The sequence below is a fragment of the Microcebus murinus genome, unplaced genomic scaffold (genome assembly GCF_040939455.1).
Source record: "Microcebus murinus isolate Inina unplaced genomic scaffold, M.murinus_Inina_mat1.0 scaf032_hap2_Mmur4.0, whole genome shotgun sequence".
NCBI classification, from domain to species: Eukaryota; Metazoa; Chordata; class Mammalia; order Primates; family Cheirogaleidae; genus Microcebus; species Microcebus murinus.
In genome coordinates this window covers 37,790-48,642 of record NW_027438978.1, presented here as the reverse complement: position 1 = coordinate 48,642, position 10,853 = coordinate 37,790, and the positions used below count along the sequence as shown (strand labels likewise).

Sequence of the window (10,853 nt, the reverse complement as noted above, 5' to 3'; positions counted from 1 at the left end):
AGCCCCGTCAGGCAGGGGCCGAGGACGGTGACGGCCCGGGCGGGGAGGAGCGTGTCAGGCAGGGGCAGAGGACGGTGACAGGTGACAGGCCGGGCGGGAAGGAGTCAGTCAGGCAGGGGCCGTGGAGGAGACGGGCTGGGTAAGGGTTAGGGTTAGTGTCAGGGCACAAGTCACAATCGCAAAGACCTGGAAGCCACCCGAGTGCCCATCGACCCACGAGTGGGTAAGTAAAATGTGGCCCGTGGACACCACGGAGTGCTATTCGGCTATGAGGAGCAGCGGTGAGGGGGCACCTCTCGTGGTTCTCCTGGCCAGAGCTGGAACCCGTTCCAGTAAGCCAAGTATCCCAAGAATGGACACACGAGCACCACGTGCTCGCGCTCACCAGCAAATGGGTACGAACCGATGGACACCTAAGTGGACACAGAGGAATCACCTTCTTCGGGTGGGTGTCGGGCGGGTGGGGGGAGGGGATGGGCATACACATCCATTAGGAATGGGGTGGGTACGCACCGACTGGGGGATGGGCGCACTTGAAGCTCTGACCCGAGGGGGGAGGCTGGGAGAGGGCAACGCACCCGACCTTAACATTGGTGCCCCCACAATATGCTGGAACAACATGAGAGGTAAATGAATAAGAACACGGGGGGGGGGGAGGGGGGCACGGGCAACACATGTCACCTTAACACTTGGACTCCCATCATCTGCTTGAAAAGAGAGAGAAAAGAAAATGCAATAATAGAGATAAGAGACACTTTTTAAAAATAATGAATCCGGCCGGGCGCTGTGGCTCACGCCTGTAATCCTAGCTCTTGGGAGGCCGAGGCGGGCGGATTGCTCAAGGTCAGGAGTTCAAAACCAGCCTGAGCAAGAGCGAGACCCCGTCTCTACTATAAATAGAAAGAAATTAATTGGCCAACTGATATATATATAAAAAATTAGCGGGGCATGGTGGCGCATGCCTGCAGTCCCAGCTACCCGGGAGGCTGAGGCAGAAGGATCACTCGAGCCCAGGAGTTTGAAGTTGCTGTGAGCTAGGCTGACGCCACGGCACTCACTCTAGCCTGGGCAACAAACCGAGACTCTGTCTCAAAAAAAAAAAAAAAAATGAATCCGAAGAGAAAAGTAAAAGGAGGCCTGTGGAGCAGGTCTGGGTGTGACTCCGGATCCCCGAACATCAGGTGCCACCACCAAAGATTCCTACGTGTAGCCCATAGAACCCCAAAAGCAACGGGAGGAGTTCTGGTCACATACTCCCTCAAAATGACATCCTGGCCTTCTTCTGGAACTCCCTCCCCTCTCAGACTCTCAAGGTTTCCTCCAGCGTGTCGGCTCCCACAGAGCAGACCTTTGGTCTGAGACCTGACTGTCCAGAAGCCAGGCATGCTGCCGCGTGGCGGCGGTGTCACGGCTCGGGACAAGAGGAGGCCCCACGGTGCGGGCTGGGGCGCCAGGCACCGCGGCGGGCGCCGAGGGTGGGGGTCCCCCCACCCCGGGCCGCCCCCGCACTCCCAGAAACGCGACAGAACCAGAGGCAAAAAAAAAAAGAAGAAGCCTACGGCACCCGGTATTCCCGGGCGGTCTCCCATCCAAGTTCTAACCAGGCCCGACCCTGCTTAGCTTCCGAGACCAGACGGGATCGGGCGCGTTCGGGGTGGTGTGGCCGTGGACGGCGGAGGGCGCCCCTGCCCCGCTCAAGAAGCCGAGCCTCTCTGCGCTTCCCCGCCGCCTCCTCCCGCCCCAGGCCCCGCGCCGGGTCGGGCCTGTTGAGTTCGCCGGCCGGGTCCCGCGGGCTCCGAGGGACGGGGGTGACAGGCGGGGCGGGCAGGGAGCGGCGGGCCGGGGTTGGGGGCTGTCTCTGTATACACACACACTCACACGCACTCACTCACTCACTCACACTCACACAAGATGCGCCTCCACGGCTGGACCCGCCAAGGTGGAGACCTTCAAGCCCCCCTCCTCTCCTTGCCTGGCCTCCTTCACCTCCCCGCCCCCCACCCCCAGCGCGCCGGGGCCGCTGACTGCGCACGGGCGGGAGGGGCGGGGCGCTCGCCCTTTGACCCCAGCCAGGGGCGGCCCTCCCCCACAACCCCTTTCAGCTGCGCCCCCCACCCTGTGGCCTGGCGGCCGCCTATTCCCCCGGGCCAGGGCTGGGGCACAGCGCACGGGGGAGGGGAGCCAGTGTATGGGGCGTCTCTCTCTCTCGGGATGTGTCCCATGGGTGGGGTGGGGTGGCGTGGTTTGTGGGGCGCTGAAGAAATCAGTCCCCTCCATCTCCTCCCTCTGGAAAACACCCAAGCCCTTGGAGAACTGCCCGCACCTCTACCTACCGTGGGGGCCGGGACCCTCCTCTGTGTCCTCCTGTGGCCCAGTCCAAGGGGCCTGGGCCTGGCCGGGGCTGCATTGGACCCCAACCACCCTGGCGTGTGGACTCGCCAAAAATCGGCGATTAGATATTGGATTCCAGCGTCATTGAGGTCATTTCACTAATGAGTGCACCGCAAAGAGTTTCCTAATCCATCTGTGAGGGTGGCAACCGAAAGAGAATTTTAGAGCTGACAGAATAGGCGAGGAAAGGCATAGGAGATTTCCACACCCAGTAAGGAAGCCTTTCCCGAAGTGGAAGAAAGAAAGGAGCAAACAGAGACACCGGTAGCCCGCCCGGATCAGAGTCTGCCCCTGAGAGAAAGTACCCTGACCAGGTTCACCCGTGGGTGGGTCGCGAGCTAGCGGCATTCAGAAGAGCGAGGCCCGCAGTCTGTGCAGAAGACACCTGCACTCGGGTGTGTGTGGCGGCACAATTCACAAGCAGCTCCAGATGTTAAACCAAGGAGAAGCCAGGGAGTTCCCAACGCCCCAGGTGTCCTCAGCCCACGACTGGCTGCTGTGGGAATGCGAAGCCCGGCTCCTGGTCTCAGAGCGGGGCAACCAGGAGGTGTGATGTCCACCCCGGCGTTCCCAGGAGGATCAGACTGAAGCTGGGACTTGGCCTGAAAGTGTCCCCTCGCATGGCCACCCCCTTCCCCTTCCTGCTCCTCTACTCCTGGTGCCCCTCCATCCAGGGGCCAGACCTTAAAGAGTCACCCGCAAGAGAATCCTGGTCCCAAAGGAGCCTTCTGGGGGACCCCTGCTGAGAGAGGTTGTGGGCCTGGCCCGCTGGGGCTCTGCCCGACCCAGGGCTGAGAGATGCAACCTCCCAGCTCTGGGTCCCTGCAGGAAGTGTTGGCAAGCACAGGGCCAGTCCTCCAAAGGCCCAGGTGCAGGGAGCCCAGGCCAAGCAGCCTGTGGAAGAAGCCACATGCTGTGCCACCCCGGGGAACACGACTGCAGGCCACGGCCCTTCCCACCTCCTCCTCCTCCTCCTCCTCCTCCCACCCCGCCCCCGCCCCCGCCCCCACATGGCACAGGGCCCAGAGACACCTCAGACACTTGCTACCCAAAGTGCAAAGGGCATCAGTTGCTCCTCCAAACCCCCCCCCAGCCCAGCAGACCGCGTTGTCCAGCCAGCCCCCGGGCCTCCCTGGGGAGCCCAGCACAAAAGTGCAGACACCCACCGGACCCTCAATCTCAGTTTTCGGATGTTTTTGCCACTCTAAGGACCCGCAGGCCAGCTGGGCCTTCTGGCAGGACAGAGAGCCCCGGAATCCGACGTGGAGAGCTGGGTGTACGTCCCCATGAGGAGGCGGTCCCCACCTCCGCGGCTATCCCCTTGCGGGGAGCGGCAGCCGCGGGGCCTCAGAGAAGACACCAGGCTGGGCCCCCACGGCACAGCGGGAGCACGTCCCCCGCAGGCCACTTAGCGACGGCGGCCAGCCGGCGGATGGTTGGGTTGCGCGAGACGCTGCGGCCGCCCTGCTACCGGGTTCCTGGGAGGGCGTCCTGGAACCAGCGTCCACACCAAGCCCTTGGAAGGCCCAGGCGACGGAGGAGCCCCGTCAGGCAGGGGCCGAGGACGGTGACGGCCCGGGCGGGGAGGAGCGTGTCAGGCAGGGGCAGAGGACGGTGACAGGTGACAGGCCGGGCGGGAAGGAGTCAGTCAGGCAGGGGCCGTGGAGGAGACGGGCTGGGTAAGGGTTAGGGTTAGTGTCAGGGCACAAGTCACAATCGCAAAGACCTGGAAGCCACCCGAGTGCCCATCGACCCACGAGTGGGTAAGTAAAATGTGGCCCGTGGACACCACGGAGTGCTATTCGGCTATGAGGAGCAGCGGTGAGGGGGCACCTCTCGTGGTTCTCCTGGCCAGAGCTGGAACCCGTTCCAGTAAGCCAAGTATCCCAAGAATGGACACACGAGCACCACGTGCTCGCGCTCACCAGCAAATGGGTACGAACCGATGGACACCTAAGTGGACACAGAGGAATCACCTTCTTCGGGTGGGTGTCGGGCGGGTGGGGGGAGGGGATGGGCATACACATCCATTAGGAATGGGGTGGGTACGCACCGACTGGGGGATGGGCGCACTTGAAGCTCTGACCCGAGGGGGGAGGCTGGGAGAGGGCAACGCACCCGACCTTAACATTGGTGCCCCCACAATATGCTGGAACAACATGAGAGGTAAATGAATAAGAACACGGGGGGGGGGAGGGGGGCACGGGCAACACATGTCACCTTAACACTTGGACTCCCATCATCTGCTTGAAAAGAGAGAGAAAAGAAAATGCAATAATAGAGATAAGAGACACTTTTTAAAAATAATGAATCCGGCCGGGCGCTGTGGCTCACGCCTGTAATCCTAGCTCTTGGGAGGCCGAGGCGGGCGGATTGCTCAAGGTCAGGAGTTCAAAACCAGCCTGAGCAAGAGCGAGACCCCGTCTCTACTATAAATAGAAAGAAATTAATTGGCCAACTGATATATATATAAAAAATTAGCGGGGCATGGTGGCGCATGCCTGCAGTCCCAGCTACCCGGGAGGCTGAGGCAGAAGGATCACTCGAGCCCAGGAGTTTGAAGTTGCTGTGAGCTAGGCTGACGCCACGGCACTCACTCTAGCCTGGGCAACAAACCGAGACTCTGTCTCAAAAAAAAAAAAAAAAATGAATCCGAAGAGAAAAGTAAAAGGAGGCCTGTGGAGCAGGTCTGGGTGTGACTCCGGATCCCCGAACATCAGGTGCCACCACCAAAGATTCCTACGTGTAGCCCATAGAACCCCAAAAGCAACGGGAGGAGTTCTGGTCACATACTCCCTCAAAATGACATCCTGGCCTTCTTCTGGAACTCCCTCCCCTCTCAGACTCTCAAGGTTTCCTCCAGCGTGTCGGCTCCCACAGAGCAGACCTTTGGTCTGAGACCTGACTGTCCAGAAGCCAGGCATGCTGCCGCGTGGCGGCGGTGTCACGGCTCGGGACAAGAGGAGGCCCCACGGTGCGGGCTGGGGCGCCAGGCACCGCGGCGGGCGCCGAGGGTGGGGGTCCCCCCACCCCGGGCCGCCCCCGCACTCCCAGAAACGCGACAGAACCAGAGGCAAAAAAAAAAAGAAGAAGCCTACGGCACCCGGTATTCCCGGGCGGTCTCCCATCCAAGTTCTAACCAGGCCCGACCCTGCTTAGCTTCCGAGACCAGACGGGATCGGGCGCGTTCGGGGTGGTGTGGCCGTGGACGGCGTGGCCGTGGACGGCGGAGGGCGCCCCTGCCCCGCTCAAGAAGCCGAGCCTCTCCGCGCTTCCCCGCCGCCTCCTCCCGCCCCAGGCCCCGCGCCGGGTCGGGCCTGTTGAGTTCGCCGGCCGGGTCCCGCGGGCTCCGAGGGACGGGGGTGACAGGCGGGGCGGGCAGGGAGCGGCGGGCCGGGGTTGGGGGCTGTCTCTGTATACACACACACTCACACTCACACTCACTCACTCACTCACACTCACACTCACACAAGATGCGCCTCCACGGCTGGACCCGCCAAGGTGGAGACCTTCAAGCCCCCCTCCTCTCCTTGCCTGGCCTCCTTCACCTCCCCGCCCCCCACCCCCAGCGTGCCGGGGCTGCTGACTGCGCACGGGCGGGAGGGGCGGGCCACTCGCCCTTTGACCCCAGCCAGGGGCGGCCCTCCCCCACAACCCCTTTCAGCTGCGCCCCCCACCCTGTGGCCTGGCGGCCGCCTATTCCCCCGGGCCAGGGCTGGGGCACAGCGCACGGGGGAGGGGAGCCAGTGTATGGGGCGTCTCTCTCTCTCGGGATGTGTCCCATGGGTGGGGTGGGGTGGCGTGGTTTGTGGGGCGCTGAAGAAATCAGTCCCCTCCATCTCCTCCCTCTGGAAAACACCCAAGCCCTTGGAGAACTGCCCGCACCTCTACCTACCGTGGGGGCCGGGACCCTCCTCTGTGTCCTCCTGTGGCCCAGTCCAAGGGGCCTGGGCCTGGCCGGGGCTGCATTGGACCCCAACCACCCTGGCGTGTGGACTCGCCAAAAATCGGCGATTAGATATTGGATTCCAGCGTCATTGAGGTCATTTCACTAATGAGTGCACCGCAAAGAGTTTCCTAATCCATCTGTGAGGGTGGCAACTGAAAGAGAATTTTAGAGCTGACAGAATAGGCGAGGAAAGGCATAGGAGATTTCCACACCCAGTAAGGAAGCCTTTCCCGAAGTGGAAGAAAGAAAGGAGCAAACAGAGACACCGGTAGCCCGCCCGGATCAGAGTCTGCCCCTGAGAGAAAGTACCCTGACCAGGTTCACCCGTGGGTGGGTCGCGAGCTAGCGGCATTCAGAAGAGCGAGGCCCGCAGTCTGTGCAGAAGACACCTGCACTCGGGTGTGTGTGGCGGCACAATTCACAAGCAGCTCCAGATGTTAAACCAAGGAGAAGCCAGGGAGTTCCCAACGCCCCAGGTGTCCTCAGCCCACGACTGGCTGCTGTGGGAATGCGAAGCCCGGCTCCTGGTCTCAGAGCGGGGCAACCAGGAGGTGTGATGTCCACCCCGGCGTTCCCAGGAGGATCAGACTGAAGCTGGGACTTGGCCTGAAAGTGTCCCCTCGCATGGCCACCCCCTTCCCCTTCCTGCTCCTCTACTCCTGGTGCCCCTCCATCCAGGGGCCAGACCTTAAAGAGTCACCCGCAAGAGAATCCTGGTCCCAAAGGAGCCTTCTGGGGGACCCCTGCTGAGAGAGGTTGTGGGCCTGGCCCGCTGGGGCTCTGCCCGACCCAGGGCTGAGAGATGCAACCTCCCAGCTCTGGGTCCCTGCAGGAAGTGTTGGCAAGCACAGGGCCAGTCCTCCAAAGGCCCAGGTGCAGGGAGCCCAGCCCAAGCAGCCTGTGGAAGAAGCCACATGCTGTGCCACCCCGGGGAACACGACTGCAGGCCAGGGCCCTTCCCACCTCCTCCTCCTCCTCCTCCTCCTCCTCCTCCTCCTCCTCCTCCTCCTCCCACCCCGCCCCCGCCCCCGCCCCCACATGGCACAGGGCCCAGAGACACCTCAGACACTTGCTACCCAAAGTGCAAAGGGCATCAGTTGCTCCTCCAAACCCCCCCCCCAGCCCAGCAGACCGCGTTGTCCAGCCAGCCCCCGGGCCTCCCTGGGGAGCCCAGCACAAAAGTGCAGACACCCACCGGACCCTCAATCTCAGTTTTCGGATGTTTTTGCCACTCTAAGGACCCGCAGGCCAGCTGGGCCTTCTGGCAGGACAGAGAGCCCCGGAATCCGACGTGGAGAGCTGGGTGTACGTCCCCATGAGGAGGCGGTCCCCACCTCCGCGGCTATCCCCTTGCGGGGAGCGGCAGCCGCGGGGCCTCAGAGAAGACACCAGGCTGGGCCCCCACGGCACAGCGGGAGCACGTCCCCCGCAGGCCACTTAGCGACGGCGGCCAGCCGGCGGACGGTTGGGTTGCGCGAGACGCTGCGGCCGCCCTGCTACCGGGTTCCTGGGAGGGCGTCCTGGAACCAGCGTCCACACCAAGCCCTTGGAAGGCCCAGGCGACGGAGGAGCCCCGTCAGGCAGGGGCCGAGGACGGTGACGGCCCGGGCGGGGAGGAGCGTGTCAGGCAGGGGCAGAGGACGGTGACAGGTGACAGGCCGGGCGGGAAGGAGTCAGTCAGGCAGGGGCCGTGGAGGAGACGGGCTGGGTAAGGGTTAGGGTTAGTGTCAGGGCACAAGTCACAATCGCAAAGACCTGGAAGCCACCCGAGTGCCCATCGACCCACGAGTGGGTAAGTAAAATGTGGCCCGTGGACACCACGGAGTGCTATTCGGCTATGAGGAGCAGCGGTGAGGGGGCACCTCTCGTGGTTCTCCTGGCCAGAGCTGGAACCCGTTCCAGTAAGCCAAGTATCCCAAGAATGGACACACGAGCACCACGTGCTCGCGCTCACCAGCAAATGGGTACGAACCGATGGACACCTAAGTGGACACAGAGGAATCACCTTCTTCGGGTGGGTGTCGGGCGGGTGGGGGGAGGGGATGGGCATACACATCCATTAGGAATGGGGTGGGTACGCACCGACTGGGGGATGGGCGCACTTGAAGCTCTGACCCGAGGGGGGAGGCTGGGAGAGGGCAACGCACCCGACCTTAACATTGGTGCCCCCACAATATGCTGGAACAACATGAGAGGTAAATGAATAAGAACACGGGGGGGGGGGAGGGGGGCACGGGCAACACATGTCACCTTAACACTTGGACTCCCATCATCTGCTTGAAAAGAGAGAGAAAAGAAAATGCAATAATAGAGATAAGAGACACTTTTTAAAAATAATGAATCCGGCCGGGCGCTGTGGCTCACGCCTGTAATCCTAGCTCTTGGGAGGCCGAGGCGGGCGGATTGCTCAAGGTCAGGAGTTCAAAACCAGCCTGAGCAAGAGCGAGACCCCGTCTCTACTATAAATAGAAAGAAATTAATTGGCCAACTGATATATATATAAAAAATTAGCGGGGCATGGTGGCGCATGCCTGCAGTCCCAGCTACCCGGGAGGCTGAGGCAGAAGGATCACTCGAGCCCAGGAGTTTGAAGTTGCTGTGAGCTAGGCTGACGCCACGGCACTCACTCTAGCCTGGGCAACAAACCGAGACTCTGTCTCAAAAAAAAAAAAAAAAATGAATCCGAAGAGAAAAGTAAAAGGAGGCCTGTGGAGCAGGTCTGGGTGTGACTCCGGATCCCCGAACATCAGGTGCCACCACCAAAGATTCCTACGTGTAGCCCATAGAACCCCAAAAGCAACGGGAGGAGTTCTGGTCACATACTCCCTCAAAATGACATCCTGGCCTTCTTCTGGAACTCCCTCCCCTCTCAGACTCTCAAGGTTTCCTCCAGCGTGTCGGCTCCCACAGAGCAGACCTTTGGTCTGAGACCTGACTGTCCAGAAGCCAGGCATGCTGCCGCGTGGCGGCGGTGTCACGGCTCGGGACAAGAGGAGGCCCCACGGTGCGGGCTGGGGCGCCAGGCACCGCGGCGGGCGCCGAGGGTGGGGGTCCCCCCACCCCGGGCCGCCCCCGCACTCCCAGAAACGCGACAGAACCAGAGGCAAAAAAAAAAAGAAGAAGCCTACGGCACCCGGTATTCCCGGGCGGTCTCCCATCCAAGTTCTAACCAGGCCCGACCCTGCTTAGCTTCCGAGACCAGACGGGATCGGGCGCGTTCGGGGTGGTGTGGCCGTGGACGGCGGAGGGCGCCCCTGCCCCGCTCAAGAAGCCGAGCCTCTCTGCGCTTCCCCGCCGCCTCCTCCCGCCCCAGGCCCCGCGCCGGGTCGGGCCTGTTGAGTTCGCCGGCCGGGTCCCGCGGGCTCCGAGGGACGGGGGTGACAGGCGGGGCGGGCAGGGAGCGGCGGGCCGGGGTTGGGGGCTGTCTCTGTATACACACACACTCACACGCACTCACTCACTCACTCACACTCACACAAGATGCGCCTCCACGGCTGGACCCGCCAAGGTGGAGACCTTCAAGCCCCCCTCCTCTCCTTGCCTGGCCTCCTTCACCTCCCCGCCCCCCACCCCCAGCGCGCCGGGGCCGCTGACTGCGCACGGGCGGGAGGGGCGGGGCGCTCGCCCTTTGACCCCAGCCAGGGGCGGCCCTCCCCCACAACCCCTTTCAGCTGCGCCCCCCACCCTGTGGCCTGGCGGCCGCCTATTCCCCCGGGCCAGGGCTGGGGCACAGCGCACGGGGGAGGGGAGCCAGTGTATGGGGCGTCTCTCTCTCTCGGGATGTGTCCCATGGGTGGGGTGGGGTGGCGTGGTTTGTGGGGCGCTGAAGAAATCAGTCCCCTCCATCTCCTCCCTCTGGAAAACACCCAAGCCCTTGGAGAACTGCCCGCACCTCTACCTACCGTGGGGGCCGGGACCCTCCTCTGTGTCCTCCTGTGGCCCAGTCCAAGGGGCCTGGGCCTGGCCGGGGCTGCATTGGACCCCAACCACCCTGGCGTGTGGACTCGCCAAAAATCGGCGATTAGATATTGGATTCCAGCGTCATTGAGGTCATTTCACTAATGAGTGCACCGCAAAGAGTTTCCTAATCCATCTGTGAGGGTGGCAACCGAAAGAGAATTTTAGAGCTGACAGAATAGGCGAGGAAAGGCATAGGAGATTTCCACACCCAGTAAGGAAGCCTTTCCCGAAGTGGAAGAAAGAAAGGAGCAAACAGAGACACCGGTAGCCCGCCCGGATCAGAGTCTGCCCCTGAGAGAAAGTACCCTGACCAGGTTCACCCGTGGGTGGGTCGCGAGCTAGCGGCATTCAGAAGAGCGAGGCCCGCAGTCTGTGCAGAAGACACCTGCACTCGGGTGTGTGTGGCGGCACAATTCACAAGCAGCTCCAGATGTTAAACCAAGGAGAAGCCAGGGAGTTCCCAACGCCCCAGGTGTCCTCAGCCCACGACTGGCTGCTGTGGGAATGCGAAGCCCGGCTCCTGGTCTCAGAGCGGGGCAACCAGGAGGTGTGA

The 10,853-nt window shown here is 62.4% G+C and overlaps 3 pseudogenes; all 3 read right to left on the bottom strand.

The window, feature by feature from the left end:
- Window positions 1-1,552: 1,552 nt before the first annotated feature.
- Window positions 1,553-1,671, bottom strand: LOC142868480 (uncharacterized; annotated as a pseudogene).
- A 3,811-nt stretch (window positions 1,672-5,482) lies between these two features.
- LOC142868479 (uncharacterized) lies at window positions 5,483-5,601 on the bottom strand (annotated as a pseudogene).
- Window positions 5,602-9,461: 3,860 nt separating this feature from the next.
- Window positions 9,462-9,580, bottom strand: LOC142868478 (uncharacterized; annotated as a pseudogene).
- Window positions 9,581-10,853: the final 1,273 nt, after the last annotated feature.